This window comes from Taudactylus pleione, unplaced genomic scaffold (assembly GCF_031769625.1).
Source record: "Taudactylus pleione unplaced genomic scaffold, aTauple2 ptg000329l, whole genome shotgun sequence".
NCBI lineage: Eukaryota > Metazoa > Chordata > Amphibia > Anura > Myobatrachidae > Taudactylus > Taudactylus pleione.
Window position 1 is genome coordinate 6,257,445 of NW_028284730.1, and position 18,084 is coordinate 6,275,528.

Consider the following 18,084-nt stretch of genomic DNA (forward strand, 5'->3'; position numbering starts at 1 on the left):
ATTGTTCAATTGTTATTCTTGTGTATTCTAGGCCAGTGTTACTTTGGGCCAAAAGTTGCAATTAGCCACCTAAACGTGCACTCTCTCCACCAACGTATCTGGTTTCAGTTATCACACTCCACAAAGAGGAATCTCATATCTGCGCTGTTCTACACTCACAGGCGCACTCATTTGAAAAAGTCAGATGGGACTGTGATGAAACGCGTTAGACGGGACGCTGTTACACGCTTTAAATATTGCAATATTGTTGCACTGCTCTCTACATTGTATCTTTTGGTTTCGGTGATCACCCTGATGGCGCGTCTGCCGTGTGTTTCCAGCCAGGCTATAGATATCACCGCCGGCTGGACTTCAAATACCTCTGCTGGTGGTGACTGAGACGGTGTGCTTCCAATCAGGCCATCGATATCACTGCCGGCTTGATTACCGATACCTCCGCTGGTGGTTCACGATCTACGGCATTCTGGAAAGTGAATATAAAGGGGCCACGTACAATACGAACATCTTTTCCTCCTGAGGAGCCGGAGTACAGGGCAAAGATATATAAGCTGACGGCTATGTGATATACTCGGCCACAGAGCACTAACATACGGACTGTTGCCGCAGGCTTCATTAAGATGCTTGAGTATTACCTTCAGTGGACACATTCATTTCGGATCATAGGAGGGTCTGTAAGTAACAACTTATTTCCATTACATGATTGTTGGTCCGTGAATGCCACCTTCCATTATAAATTCTAAAAAGGAAGTTGGATAATGGTATACAGTATCTAATGACAGGCGTCGAAATCCTGACGCCTGTCATTAGACCTACGCCGGGAGCCAAACACCCGGCCTACCGGTCGAAGGTAAGCCGGGCGTCAGGTGCGGACGGCCGCACGCGCGGGGGGAAAGTGTTAGGTTAAGGGCTCCCGGGGGGGACTTAGGGTTAGGTACCCCCCCTGGGAGGTTAGGGTTAGGCTAGGGGAAGGGGGGGTTAGGCACCCCCCCTCGGGAATCTTAGAGTTAGGCTGCGGGGAAGGGGGGGTTAAGTTTAGGCACTTGGGGGGGGTTAGGCACTTGGGGGGGGGAGGTTAGGGTTAGGCACCCCTAAGGGAGGGTTAGGGTTTGGGGGGGGGTTAGGTTAGTAAATAGAAAAAATACTCACCTGTCGGGATAATCACTGCCGGGCTTCCGCTGTCAGGATTTGAACCGCCGGCCATCATACAGATTCCTGGATAATACCAGGCACAGTATACGTTTACCACTGAGGTGGTTGGATTGATTACATAAAGCCTGAGACTTCTGGAATATTTTTAAAGAGGTTGATCCTGTAACATCTGAAAGGATTTTCTGAGTGATATACACTACTTATATGAATCATAGAGATCTGCAACAATTTTGTTACTATGTTTCTATCTGTTAGTGTTTTAACTGTTTGTTACATTGTGAACGTTATGTCCATTATTTATATGCTACATTTCACTAATAGAAGGATTTTATATGGGTCAATTAAATGTATTTAAGATTTGACACATCTGTTTTTTATTTATATTTTTTTTTATATTTACATTACTAATAAGACAGCACCATTTGCTAATACTGTTTTAAAATACTATTTACAACTGTGTTAGTTGTTATTTTCTGAATTTATTGTTCTGATTACTATTTACTGAGTGGGTTATTAATTAGTGGATGCGCAGTCTATTTTTGTATGTATATAACTCATGGGTAAGCGCCTGTTCTGTATACATGAATATCAGGGAGTCGTCCTGGGTGATTAGGCCGCCTTCCTGCATCCCTTTCCATTCCCCAGTAAAGTGAAAAGATGGTTGATGATGTGATTTGTAGCGGATGTCCTCACCATGGCCTGCACCTCGCTGCGTGATGGTGCCAATCTCAACACTGCGCTGCGTGGAGTATGACTGCAATAATGCAAATTGTGTTTACATGGACCCCTCTCTTCCCACTTGGACTTCTCTTCTGGCATCTCTTAGAGGACAGGTCTGTAAAGTGGGCAAGTACGCCTGGGATGTAGTCAGGAATCCAACAGTCTAAATTAGGGGTGTGCACCGGCCACTTTTCGTGTTTTGTGTTTTGGTTTTGGATCTGGATCTTTCTTCGTGTTTTGGATCTGGATTGGTTTTGCCAAAACCACCCTTCCGTGTTTTGGGTTCTGGGTTTTGTGTTTTGGATCTGTATTTTTTTGAAAAAAAGCATAAAAACAGCTAAAATCACAGAATTTGTAGGTTTTTCTGCTCCTATGCTATTATTAACCTCAATAACCTTAATTTCCACTCATTTCCAGTCTATTCTGAATACCTCACACCTCACAATAGTGTTTTTATGTCCAAAAGGTTGCACCGAGGTAGCTGGATGACTATGCTAAGCGACACGAGTGGGCGGCACAAACACGTGACCCATCTAGGCGTGAAACTGCAGTGGCAGACAGGATGGCATTGAAAAACTAGGCCCCAAACTGTACATAATGCAAAGAAAAAAAAGAGGTGCAAGATGGAATTGTCCTTGGGCCCTCCCACCCACCCTTATGTTGTATAAACAGGACATGCACACTTTAACAAACCAATCATTTCAGCGCCAGGGTCTGCCACACAACTGTGGCTGAAATGATTGGTTCGTTTGGGCCCCCACAAAACAAGCTGGCAATTAATCTGTCCCTGCACAAACTGGCTCTAGGGAGGCAAGAAGTCGTCCTCATCCTCCTCATCCACAGATTCCTCACCCTCTTCAGTGTTATGTACATCCTCATCCTCACAGAGTATTAATTCGTCCCTGCTGGAACCACAGGTCCCTCTGTACGTTCTGGAGGCTGGTCTCCCTGGAAGAGTTGATCATTCATTTTATGAACATCATCTTCTCCACATTTTGTGGAAGCAACCTCCTACGCCTTTCGCTAACAAGGTTCCCGGCTGCACTAAACACTCTTTCGGAGTACACACTGGAGGGGGGGCAACTCAGGTAAAATAGAGCCAGTTTGTACAGGGACCTCCAAATTGCTTCTTTTTCCTGCCAGTACAGGTACGGACTGTCTGACATGCCTACTTGGATGCTGTCACCGATGTAATCCTTTAACAGACAGACGCACGCTTGTCGCTGCTGCTTTGAGGATGCAGGTGGAATCTAGACGGGATTTGGAACCGAGGACACACTACCTCCATCAATTGTCTAAATCCCACTGCACTAATGTCGGATACCGGACGCACGTCTAACACCAACATAGCAGTCAAGGCCTCAGTTATACGTTTTGCTTCAGGATGACTGCTGTCGTACTTCATCCTCATCGCTAGGGACTGTTGGAGGGTCAATTGTTTAGTAAAAGTAGTGATGTTCCTACTTCCTCTCTGGGATGATGAACAACTCCCAGCAGCAGCAACAGCACTAGTAGGAAGTGGTTCTTGATCTTTCCCTATTTTATTTTTATCAGAGAAAGTTTGGTCCTCCATTTATGTTATATTGATATATATACGTGCGGCTAAAGCGCACACAAACACAGAAAATATTTTTTTATTTTTGCTGGAGAGTAGTGCACTTTGTGGGTTACACCACCCTTTAAGAAATGAGCCAGCCGGCTCTTTACTTATGGGACACAGGCGCACGCTTGGCGCTGCTCCTTTGTTGATGCACGTGCAGCCACAGTGCACACAAGTCACAAACACAGAAAATATATATTTTTTTGGTTTGGAGTGTACTTTGGGGGTTACAGAACCCTTTAACGGTCAAGCCAGCCGGCCCTTTACTTATGACACAGGCGCACGCTTGGCACTACTTTGTTGATGCACGTGCGGCTACTGCGCACACAATTCACAAACACAGAAAATAATTTTTTTTCTGGTTTGGACTGGAGTGTACTTTCGGGGGTTACAGCACCCTTTAACGGTCAAGCCAGCCGGCCCTTTACTTATGACACAGTCGCACACTTGGCACTACTTTGTTGATGCACGTGCGGCTACTGCGCACACAATTCACAAACACAGAAAATAATTTTTTTTCGGTTTGGACTGGAGTGTACTTTGGGGGTTACAGCACCCTTTAACGGTCAAGCCAGCCGGCCCTTTACTTATGACACAGGCGCACGCTTGGCACTACTTTGTTGATGCACGTGCGGCTACTGCGCACACAATTCACAAACACAGAAAATAATTTTTTTTTTGGTTTGGACTGGAGTGTACTTTCGGGGGTTACAGCACCCTTTAACGGTCAAGCCAGCCGGCCCTTTACTTATGACACAGGCGCACGCTTGGCACTACTTTGTTGATGCACGTGTGGCTACTGCGCACACAATTCACAAACACAGAAAATAATTTTTTTTTTGGTTTGGACTGGAGTGTACTTTGGGGGTTACAGCACCCTTTAACGGTCAAGCCAGCCGGCCCTTTTACTTATGACACAGGCGCACGCTTGGCACTACTTTGTTGATGCACGTGCGGCTACTGCGCACACAATTCACAAACACAGAAAATAATTTTTTTTCGGTTTGGACTGGAGTGTACTTTGGGGGTTACAGCACCCTTTAACGGTCAAGCCAGCCGGCCCTTTACTTATGACACAGGCGCACGCTTGGCACTACTTTGTTGATGCACGTGCGGCTACTGCGCACACAATTCACAAACACAGAAAATAATTTTTTTTTTGGTTTGGACTGGAGTGTACTTTCGGGGGTTACAGCACCCTTTAACGGTCAAGCCAGCCGGCCCTTTACTTATGACACAGGCGCACGCTTGGCACTACTTTGTTGATGCACGTGCGGCTACTGCGCACACAATTCACAAACACAGAAAATATATTATTTTTTTAGCACTTGGGGGGAGCACCCCTGATGGACAGAGCACCCCCTGGACAACACTACAGCACCTCTTTAGGACTGGGACACTGCACAGGACTTTGGAGTGGACACAGCCCCTATGGAGAACTGACTGCACAACACAGTCCAGCCAGCCCCTATGGACTTTGAAGTAGTGGACACAGCCCCTATTAACAACAGCAGCACAGCACAACACAGCCAGCCCCTATGGACTTTGAAGTAGTGGACAACAGCAGCACTACACTACACTACACTACACAGCCCTAACTCCCACCCTCCCTCTTCACTGTCCACAGCCGAGTGAGAAAATGGCGCCGACGTGGGTACCTTATATAGGATCCAAAACCCGCGAGACTCGGAAGGCAGGATGATGACGTTTTGCCTCGATTTCAGATCCGAGTCAGGCGGGAAAAGTCGAGCCTGATTCGGATCGGACTCGGATCGGGGGGGCTCGGGGGGTTCGGATTTCAGAAATCCGAACCCGCTCACCCCTAGTCTAAATACCGACTGCCGGCTTCCCGACTGTCTAATCCCGGCAAAGTACTAATGACAGGCGTTGAAAACCCGACGCCTGTCATTAGACCTACGCCAGGAGACCGACGCCCGGCATACCGAATGAAGGTAAGCCGGGCGCTGACAGCCACGGGGGGAGGTTTAGGTTTTAGGGCTCCCGGGGGAATTTGGGGTTAGGCTAGGGGAAGGGGGGTTAGGGTTAGGCACCCCCCGGGAGACTTAGGGTTAGGCTGCGGGGAAGGGTGGTTAAGTTTAGGCACTTAGAGGGGGGTTAGGCACTTGGGGGTAGATTAGGGTTAGGCACCCCTAAGGGAGGGTTAGTAATACTTACCTTATTAGCGATCAGGATCTTCACCGCTGCCGGGCTTCCATGCGGCCGGCGGTATTACCTACTACACCCGTACGCCTGTATATGAAGACAATCTGAGCCAGACTAGCACATCCTTCTCCACAATCATATTTGCCACTTTGCTCCCTGTGCAAATGTAAAGATATATGTGACTGATATGCTACTCTTAGGGCCAGATTCAGAGGTGTAAGCTACTCCGATATTAACAGAGTTGAGCGGTTATTGGTCACCTGCACATGCATCTTACTGCGCACTTACCCAGGTACCTTTGCGGTGCCGATCACAGTGATGGACAGTCAGGGACTGTTTGAGGGAGGTAACGGGGAGTGGTGGCAAAAAACGCAGATGTGCTCTGGCCATTTTTGGGGAGTGTTGTAGCCCGCGTCTGCGGTCCCAAGCGCATATAAAGTGGTTCTGATGTCTCAGTTCAGGCGGCCATTCTGCGTGACCATAGGGCTGCCCAGATGGCCGATTATCGGATGATCTGCATGCACATGCTTGGATCTGCGATGCCGCTGGTGGGCGTCTCAACACATTCCCAACCGGCTACAGCATTAGCATATTTTCGCACAGTATCGCAGCCGCGAATGCATTAGTGTACATCTCTGAATCAGGCCCTTAGTTCTATGCTGGGAGTGTGCACATTTATTTAATGAGGAATATCACAAACCAGTAACACCTTCACTTCCCCATTCCAGCAGAGCTCACTATCTATTCTGGCTTTATAAGCCTGTGCTGCCGAAAATTATCTGTTACCGCTAACTGTGTCAGTCTGTCCTGCACACCCTCATCGTTATCTACAGCAGCAGTACCTAAAATTGACCCTCATCAATGGGACCCACCCTGGCACCCCTTCACAGGGCAGGACTTAGAGATAAACATCAGCAGGAGCTGAAACACAGCAGCTCAGCACCAGCGTGACATGGTAAAGCCTTGGGGAAGAGAGTGCTGGACTCATGCTTATAATTATATGGGGATGAGTCCAATATAATACAACATCTTTATTGAATATCCATAAGGATAAAGGAGTTAAAAAGCATCACTTTGACTATTATTACTATTATACCATGTAATTAACATATAAGTGGGTATGTAACAATATTACCTATAATGGTATATACTGGAAATTAGACAATTATGATGAACATTAATAATAAAAACTGCCAGCTAAATATTGGGCAGAAATACTGGTGCCAATATAACATCATCTGCAGGTTTTCTGCCTAGTTTGTGATGAGTTTGTTTGGTGGCGTCAAAAGAGGCTATGGCCAAAATAGAGCTAAAATACTTTTCACATGTAATACTGAAGATCATCGGGCATAACATGTTCAGATGTAAGCATGAGCAAGAAGACCATTATCCCCAGGCTAGCTTATGAGGTGACAATGGTCATGAGGTGTATTGAAAGTTAAACACAGCTTTAAATATAAAAGTGTTAGATTTTTTTTTTAGCAAGGTTGTTTAACCTGTATTTATTGCACGTGCTTTATTAACTTATATCTCAATTGTGGATTTTTATTTCCTCTGGATTTTTGGAAGCTTCAGCTTTCAGAGCACCACACGCTGGTTTCATTGGGTTGGGTACAGGATGCTGGCATTTGGGATACCGGTGGTCAGAATCCCAACTTCGGCATCTCAACAGGGTTAGTTTACCGACACCTGTCGGTCAGTATCCTAACCCACCCTCTCTCTACCTGCTGCCTAAACCTAACCGCCGGGTCCTAAGGGGCTTGTGGCCAGGCATCACCGAAATCCGGCCCTGGAGAGGATAACCTGCTGCTCTATATTTCAACTGTTGTTGGCATCGGCCGAGGAGAGGTCACACACACACACTGTACTGTCGGGCCCTCCCCTGCCTCTACAGTGCTGGGGGAGGAGGCGGCAGGGGCATATCTATAATGGGTGCAGGGAAGCCCCGCACCGCACCCCCTGCACCCATAATATTACTTACCTCTCCGAAGTCCCATGTAGGCGGGAAATCCGGCGCTGTAAAATGACTGGAAAATGGCTGTGAAAAGGGCCATTTTCCCGTTGTTTGCATATGCGCCGTAGAGGGGAAATGGCCGCTGCGGCCATTTTCCCCAGTGACCTGTGCATTCATTATAGACTCTATGCACACTCTAGTGCCCAGAGTCTATAACTCCGGCACTGGGCGCGCACAGCTCAGTGCGCTGCCGGCTGCCGGGCGGAGAGGAGGGGGCCGTGTTGGAGACTGCACATGGGCCCCCTCCGCTCTAGAAATGCCCCTGGGAGACGGAGTTGTATGCACTGCAGTCCTTCAGCTGGGAGCCCGGGGAACCACTGCAGTGTAGTACCTCTAATCAACTCCACCCCCGTGATGTGCACAATGAGTTCAGCCAGTCTCCTCTGTCCAGACTCACCCGCACTGTAGCCAGCCCCCCCTCCCGACTCACCCAGCCCCCCTGCAGCCTACCCCGCAGGCACAATGAGTGTTGCCAGACTCCCCTATTGCAGCCTACCCCTCCCCCGTCATTAGACGTACGCCGGAGCCCGACACCCGGCTTACCGATTGAAGGTAAGCCTGGCGCCGGACGTGGACAGCCCCGCGGGGGGGGGTTAGGGGCCGGTTAGGGTTGGGCACTTCTTATTGTGATCGGGTAACACTGTAATAGCTGTGCATATATTACGGTAGGTGTCACTGAAACAAGATACCCACATCATATTATATGCATGCATCATAATATATACTGTATATTATGACGCATGTATATAATATGATGTGTGTATCTTGCTCCAGCGACACCTACTGTAATATATGCTCAGGAGTGTTGGGAGGGGGCCCCAAACGTGGATCTTGCCTAGGGCCCCATGAGGCCTAAATCCGTCTCTGCCGGTGAGTGCGGTCCTTCTGGCAGGGGAGCTGGCGTATGGAGATTGGCATTGCGTATGCGCAGAGGTCTGCTAGTGTTGGGCCATCCTGACAGGGGTAAGACTAGTGGCGTCTCCGTGTAACGGCTGTCTGGGCGTCACCATGTTGTATTTGGCCATATGACATAGCAGGCCAATCGTCTGTGGGTTACCTGCTCTCTCTGGCCCATCACGTTCTGTTGCTGGGTACTTAAAGGTGTTTGGAGCGTCCTGTAGTCAGCTGTGAGAGAGAGTTCCTGCGCTCCTGCACCTGAGACCTGTGCTCCGATGCTTGCCCTAGCTCCTTGTCTGCCTTCGGCTTCCTACAGCCTGCACCGCTCTGCCTTGCCCTCAGCTGGAGATCGCCCTGCACCTTCCACGAGATCCACTCCTGCCTGAACCTGTCTCTATCATCGCAGCATTACCGGATTCTCCTTTCAGCCATCATCACAGCACTACCGGATTCTCATTTCAGCCATCCTCGAGTATTACCAGATTCTCCTTTCAGTCATCAACACAGTATTTCCGGATATCCCTCTCAGCCACTATTCTGCATAACTAGATATCCATTGCACTTTTACAGTCCTCCTGGATTCACCTCATTCATCTCTGTCACCGTTCTGGACATTCGTTCATTCCCACTCACTACAGTTCCCTCCTTCCACATTTATTTGTTTGTTATTTCTGGACTTTAGTTTATCTTATTGTACATGTCTAACAACATTCACATTAAACAACCCACGTTTCAGTTTAAACCTGTTCCGGTGTTTTCCCCTGTTACCACCCCAGGACCACAACAAACACAGACTCTAACACGTAGCTGAGAATATATATAACAGAGATATAGGATGAGTCTCCCATATCCAAAATGTTTGGGACCAGAAGTATATTGGATATTGGATTTTTCTGTATTTTGGAATATTTGCATACCATAATGAGATTTGTAGGGGATAGGACCCAAGTCTAAACACAGAATGCTTTTATGCTTCATATACACCTTATTAGCTTAAAGGTAATTATATACAATATTTTTAAATAATTTTGTGCATCAAACAAAGGGCCTGATTCAGAGCCGGACGCTATTTGCGCTCGCTCGTTCAGAAAAAAGGACCGGCTATTTAAATTGAGCGCTCGCTCTTTGCGGTCTGTTGACGCCTCTATGTCTGAGCGAGCGAACGAAACATGCGCTCGCTATTTTGAAAAGACGCCCCCTGGCCGCTCGCATCCTACGTCATCTCCGCTATTAGATTAATCGAGTACATTGAAAGGCGTCTGAACTGCTCGCAGTGCTTGTGGTTGGATTTTCCTACCGCAATCATGCGAACAGTTCAGGCTAAGAAACAACCAAGTGACGTGGTCGATGACGCTGCTTTGCTAATTATGCACACCCTTAAAACGCCCGTTTTGACCGTTTGGCACGCCTGCGTTCGGATCACCACTCCGTGTTTTCAAGCACCTTCCCCTACTACCACCCACAAACGCCTCATTCTGTCACTCAAAATAGCAGACATTTGCTATTTTGCGAGCACACAATTTCCGACCGCAATGACTGGTTCGCGCATGCGTATTACAACCCATACGCATGCGCAGTTGTGCGAACATCGCTCGGAGCGAACGAGCGGCCGCTTACGAGCGGCTCTGAATCAGGCCCAAAGTTTGCCTGCATACATGAAATTCATTTATATTTCATATATGCCTTATACACACAGCCTAATGGTAATTTTATACAATATTTTTAACAATTTTGTGCCTTAAACAAAGTTGGTATACATTGAACCATCAGAAAGTAAAGGTGTCGCTATCTCAGTAGCAGAGAGATTTAGATTTGGGAGGAGTGTTTCCAAACTGACATCTACATTGTGATAATAAAGTTGTGCAGTATTTCTGGGCTACATGCAAAAGCAGCCAGTATCTACCCTGCATGCAAAATAATGTATGTATTTGCACCCCTTGCATTGCAACATGGTTTGTCCTGGTTCACAGTTACGTGCTCTCTTTCTCGCTCTATTCCCAAAGCTGAATCAGGCCCACTGTTCTCTCCATATACCCAGCAATGTAGCCTTCATTAAACTCAGAGCTGTGCTATCTAACTATAACACAACTTTAGCTGCAGGTATCTGTCCAACACACAGTAGTTGGATAAACTTATAGCGCCTCCCAAAAATTTAAATACATCTCATGAACTGTAGGGTCATCACCGTTTATTTGGATAATCAATGAAAAATGGAAAGAATAGTAATATATACACAACTAGTTCAAAACTGGTAAATAGAATGACTGGACAATCTTCTGGTGGGTCCCAACCCACAGGGTCTCTGGCAAGAGAGTGGAGAAAGCGTACGTATTTAGCAAATGAACATGTAATATAGGGGTGATATTTTGGAGAGTAAGCCCTTTGGACCTGACAGACACATGAACAAATGAACCAAAATGGGTCCATAAAGTTCTGTCTTGATGGCCTTAGCTCTGTCTATTAGGTGGACCTCTGTGAAGCTGCAGCAGGGTGGCACAGTGGGTCAAGAGTTTGATCAGGATCCTATCTGTGTGTAGTTTGTATGTTCTCCATGGGTTTCCTCCCAGTGTCCCAATTTCTTCTTACATTTGATAAACATATTGGTAGATTATTTGGCTAGTGACTTTGGCAAGGTTTTTTTTATAACATAAGTCTGTTGCATAATGTCGCACAACTGCTGAGCACATAGACGCGGCGGCTGTGTGAATAGCCTCCATATTGAAATAAGCCCCTTCAGGCGCATATCCACTACACTATAAAAATTAACGATTGAAAGATTACAACATCATTATCCATTAATCGTGCAGTGAATATGCCGGCAACAACCAGCAATGCGCGCTCCCATTGGTCGTTGCTGGCATCTGTCATCGCCTGAACATGCAGGACAACTGACGAGATCAATTTGTGCATATTCGGGGATGAGCGAGGGTGTCTGCACTAAACAACATATCGTTCAGTGTGAGCACATTATCCACTGCACAGTATGATGAACGATTGAACAATTACCATGTTGTAATCATACATTCGTTCTATACTCGTGTAGTGGATATGCACCTTTAGATAAGTAAGCTCCACTGGGACAGGGACTGGTGTGATAAATATTATCTGTACAGCGCTCTGTAATATGTGTACACTATATGAATGAACAATAATAAAATCTGTAGAGCTGACATCTTGACCTGGAAGAATTATCCTGCAATTCATACATTTCTAACATGAAGAAATGTTTCAAATATGTTCATATATCATATGTAATTGCATTGCAATATTCATGGATATCACCCCCACAGTTCTCCATTGCAGCAAAGCAATTGAAAAAACAATCATCCGAATGGAGGATAATCATCTCCACATCCTCCAAATCACGTATGAAATGCAAACAATGGGGTTAAAGGATTTTGACTCAATGTTTGAAGAATCAGGGGTCTATGACTACTGTTATTACCCAGCTTCACGTTACTTTTGAGCATCTGCCAAATAAACGTAAAATCCGCCATTACCAAAGATTTGGTTGTGTACATGTCATTTTATATATATATATATATATATATATATATATATATATATATATATTTATCCATTAATCCATTACTCAAACAGAAAAAGTACAAGTGCACAACTCCAACATCACTAATTACTGTATATATAATAGATTTTGCAATAAATAAATAAGAGGTTTTAGCATAATCATGGCCAAGGTTATGGGCCTACCCACCGCCTCCAGAAATGCCCTCTTAGGGTAGGTCACTAACATACTGGCGTTGAAATCCAGAGCGCAGGACACCCCCAAACAGGCCCAGCTGAGCCACCCCAGGGCATCACAAATGAGAGAAGGTGACAAAGGTAAAGTGTAGAAGAGTGTTATTTAGATAGGAGCTACTGCTGCATATATTAGGTGAAAAATAAAGATGTGAAAATAATACATATATAATAAACAAACAATAGAGGTGCTAGAAGTGCAAAAAATGTGTTATGTGATGCCCTGAAGCAGCCCAACCAAAGCAATCCAGGGGACCCACGTCCCAAAAATCTGCACTTTAGTAAAAGGCACGATTTAGTCAAGTCCTACAAATTATATACTGCAGTGCAGACATGGGTTGATTTTTGGGGCGTGGGTACCCTGGATTGCTGAGGTTGGGCTGCTTCAGGGCATCACATTATAACACATTTTTCCTTTTTTGCACCTCTGTTTGTTTATTATATATGTATTATTTTCACCTTACTTCTAGTATATGCAGCAGTAGCTGCTCCTATCTATCTAACACTTTTCTATACTTCACCTTCTCTCATTAGAGTGATTTCCTGGGGTGGCTCAGCTGGGCCTGTTTGGGGGTGTCCTGCGCTCTGGATTTCAACCCCAGTACGTTGTTATGGACCTACCCTAAGAGGTTACCTGGACGCAGTGGGTAGGCCCATAACCTTGGCCATGATTATGCTAAAATCTCTATTTATTGCAAAATGTATTATATAGAATTAGTAATGTTGGAGTTGTGCACTTTTTTGTGACTGCAACAATAGTCTCAACAGGTAGCACCTCCCATTATATATATTCAGGGTGTGCAGTCTAGGGCCCTTTACCACATAATTTATCCATTACTGCTAGGTTTATATACATCTAGAATTCCTATGTGCAGCATTTATATAGCACACCCTCCCCTGTTATCTCTGCACACACAAGGTGCACTGTGTGCTCTCTCACTAACTGTGTAAGGCCAGATAGCTGCAGTGGGAGTGGGCTCTCTGGTGTAGTATCTGTGTGTGCAGAGGGCCCGCACCCCACTACTCCCATGTGCACAGTCAGCTGGTGATACTGACACAGACTTCACAGATCACAGTAATCACATGTAAGGTCACTGCATTATCCTGTGGCAGCAGATAACTGATCTACCGACAATGGTCAAGTCCACTGCGAGTGATGTATTTATGTTTTATATGTAAAATGAAGTAACAATGATTTACCTTTTGTACAGGGTTTATAGAATCCTATACACTAAGCCACTGCTAAGGGGCGCATTTATCATTCTATATTTGCAGCTATATCCCCGAAAACACACTTTGTTTTTGGTGGTTAACTGCAAACATTACGTTTACCCCAGATGTATTAAGGAGAGATAACTGCTGTGATCTCTCCATTCCCGTAGGCAGCCGCATCCCCAATAGGTTTCTATGGGGGATAAGATGCTGCCAAATTTACCAACATTCGAAATGCGAAGCATCCCAGATATTGGCTAACGCCATGTGAAGATGGTATTAGCCACTGTATCCTATGGGCTACACTGCGCATAATTTGCCGGCAGAGGGTTCCTCCGAAACCGTCCCCGGCAATGGTGGCCGTGCATGTGTAATCAGCGTGACAGCCCCCGCAGCTCTCCGGGCACGTCGCAGGGATGGACTCTTTTCGGAGCCCTTGTCCCTGCATTTGCCGGATGTTGCAATGCGATCATGGATGGTAATGTCATGCCCTGATCACATTGCGCACTACCCAAGTAGTAGATACCAGCTTATTTACTAAGAGTGTCTGATAAAGATTTTCTAGTGGCGCTTATCGCTGCTTGATTTACCAAGAGCTGATGCAGAGTTGGACAGATATCAAGCGCATGTGCTCCCCCATTTCATGCATGAAAAAATAGATGTATATTTACCCATATATAGGGTTGTAATCCTATTATTATAATAGGTTTTGCTTCTAGTCAACATCATCAGTGCATACTTGCTAATGATACACCTGGAAACGGGTATTTATGAACACACCAGCTCTGGACTGCTCATAGTTTATGCAATATATATACAGTCAGGTGCATAAATATTGGGACATTGACAGAATTTTCATATTTTGGCCTCTATTCACCACCACAATGGCTTTGAAATGAAACAAACAAGATGTGCTTTAACTGCAGACTTTCAGATTTAATTTGAGGGTAATTACATCCAAATCAGGTGAACAGAGTAGAAATTACAACGGTTTCTATATGTGCCTCCCACTTTTTAAGGGGCCAAAAGTAATGGGACAAACTAAACAATCCTAAATCTAACTTTCACTTTTTAATACTTTGTTGCAAATCCTTTGCAGGCAATTACAGCCTGAAATCTGGAACGCATAGACATCACCAGACGCTGGGTTTCATCCCTGGTGATGCTCTGCCAGGCCTCTACTGCAAATGTCTTCAGTTCCTGCTTGTTCTTGGGGCATTTTCCCTTCAGTTTGTCTTCATCAAGTGAAATGCATGCTCAATCGGATTCAGGTCAGGGGATTGACTTGGCCATTGCATAACATTCCACTTTTTAGCCTTAAAAAACTCTTTGGTTGCTTTTGCAGTATGCTTCGGGTCATTGTCCATCTGCACTGTGAAGCGCCGTCCAATGAGTTCTGAAGCATTTGACTGAATAGGAGCATATAATATTGCCCGAAACACTTCAGAATTCATTCTGCTGCTTTTGTCAGCAGTCACATCATCAATAAATACAAGCAAACCAGTTCCATTGGCAGCCATACATGCCCACGCCATGACACTACCACCACCATGCTTCACTGATGAGGTGGTATGTTTTGGATCATGAGCAGTTCCTTTCCTTCCCCATACTCTTCTCTTCCCATCACTCTGGTACAAGTTGATCTTTGTCTCATCTGTCCATAGGATGTTGTTCCAGAACTGTAATGGCTTTTTTAGATGTTGTTTGGCAAACTCTAATCTGGTCTTCCTGGTTTTGTGGCTCCCCAATGGTTGTGGTGAACCCTCTATATGCACTCTTGTGAAGTCTTCTCTTGATTGTTGACTTTGACACATATACACCTACCTCCTGGAGAGTGTTCTTGATTTGTCCAACTGTTGTGAAGGGGTTTTTCTTCACCAGGGAAATTCTTCTGTCATCCAGCAGTTGTTTTCCGTGGTCTTCTGGGTCTTTTGGTGTTGCTGAGCTCTTCGGTGCGTTCTTTCTTTTTAACAATGTTCCAAACAGTTGATTTGGCCACACCTAATGTTTTTGCTATCTCTCTGATGGGTTTGTTTTGATTTTTCAGCCTAATGATGGCTTGCTTCACTGATAGTGACAGCTCTTTCAATCTCATATTGAGTCGACAGCAACTGATTCCAAATGCAAATGTCACATAGAATCAACTCCAGACCTTTTACCTGCTTAATTGATAATGAAATAACAAGGGAATATCCCACACCTGTCCATGAAATAGCTTTTGAGATGATAGTCCCATTACTTCTGGCCCCTTAAAAAGTGGGAGGCACATATAGAAACCGTTGTAATTCCTACACCATTCACCTGATTTGGATGTAAATTACCCTCAAATTAAATCTGAAAGTCTGCAGTTAAAGCACATCGTGTTTGTTTCATTTCAAAGCCATTGTGGTGGTGAATAAAGGCCAAAACATGAAAATTCGGTCAATGTCCCAATATTTATGCACCTGACTGTGTGTGTGTGTGTATATATATATATATATATATATACATACATACATACATACATACACACACACGCATATACATACATCCACACACAGTACCAGTCAAAACTTTGGACACACCTTCTCATTCAATAGTTTTTGAATGTTTAAATTATTTTCAACATAGTAGATTAATACTGAAGACATCAAAACTATGAAAGAACACATATAGAAATATGTTGTAAACAAAAAAAAAAAAGTGTTAAACAAATCAAAATATGTTTTATATTTTAGATTCCTCAAAGTAGCCCCCTTTTGCTTTCATGACAGCTTTGCACACTCTTGGCATTCTCTCAATCAGCTTCTTGAGGTAGTCTCCTGGAATGGTTTTGAATTAACAGGTGTGCCTTGTCAAGAGTCAATCTGTGGAATTACTTGTCTTCTTAATGTGTTTGAGACCATCAGTTGTGTTGTGCAGAGGTAGGGTTAGTACACAGTGGACACCACTATTTGACTACTGTTGTAATCTATATAATGGCACCAACCAGTCAACTCAATAAAGAGAAATGACAGTCCATCATTACTTTAAGACATGACGGTCAGTCGATACGGAAACTTTCAAAGAACTTTGAATGTATCCTCAAGGGCAGTTGCAAAAACCATCAAACTGGCTCTCATGAGGAGTGCCCCAGGAAAGGAAGACCAAAAGTTACCTCTACTGCAGAGGATAAGTTCATTAGAGTTACCAGCTTCAGAAACCGCTACTTAACAGCACCTCAGATTAGAGACCACATAAAGTCTTCACAGAGTTCAAGTAGCAGACAAATCTCAACATCAACTGTTCAGAGGAGACTGTGTGAATCAGGCCTTCATGGTCGTATTGCTGTGAAGAAGCCACTACTGAGGATAACCAACAAGAAGAAGAGAATTGTTTGGGCCAAGAAACACAAGGAATGGACATTAGACCGGTGGAAATCTGTACTTTGGCCTGATGAGTCCAAATTTGAGATTTTTGGTTCCAACCGCCGTGTCTTAGTGAGACGCAGAGAAGGTGAGCGGATGGTTTCTGCATGTGTGGTTCCCTGAAGCATGGAGGAGGTGTTGTGATGGTGAGGGGGTGCTTTGCTGGTGACACAGTTGGTGATTCATTCAAAATTCAAAGGCACACTTAACCAGCATGGCTACCACAGCATTCTGCAGTGCCATGCCATCCCATCCGGTTTGCACTTACTGGGACCATCATTTGTTTTTCAACAAGACAATGACCCCAAACACACCTCCAGGCTATGTAAGGGCTACGTGACCAAGAAGGAAAGTGACGGAGTGCTGCGTCAGATGACCTGGCCTCCACAATCACCCGACCTAAACCCAATTGAGCTGGTTTGGGATGAGTTGGACCGCAGAGTGAAGGAAAAACAGCAACAAGTGCTCAGCACCACTGGGAACTCCTTCAAGACTGTTGGAAAACCATTCCAGGAGACTACCTCATGAAGCTGATTGAGAGAATGCCAAGAGTGTGCAAAGCTGTCATCCAAGCAAAAGGGGGCTACTTTGAGGAATCTAAAATATAAAAAACATATTTTGATTTGTTTAACACTTTTTTGTTTACAACATAATGCCATGTGTGTTCTTTCATAGTTTTAATGTCTTCAGTATTAATCTACTATGTTGAAAATAATTTAAATAAAACAAAATCCATTGAATGACAAGGTGTGTCCAAACTTTTGACTGGTACTAATAATATAATATATATATATATATATATATAGCGCCAATACTTGTAATTTATTGAATTGAAAAAGTGTGTGCAGTGTACAGATGCAGCAACTAAAAGAATGATTTAGGCGTCAGCTCTGGGTCAATAGTGAAATACTAGTGTAAGTATTTGAGAAACCTTGAGCAAAGTGTAAATTGACAATTGAGCGACAAGTTTGCTACCTAAAATAGACGTAACTGCAATGTGATACAAATCATTGTATATACAAGGTTTATTTTTATCAAGTGAATACCACGTGCTAGTGCAACAATGTAAAATATTGTATGGGATATTTGAATAAAACCAATAACTTAAACGAATGGATAATACAATCCTATTACACACATAATAAATATCTGGTGAGATCAAAAAGTGCCAGTGCAATAAATAC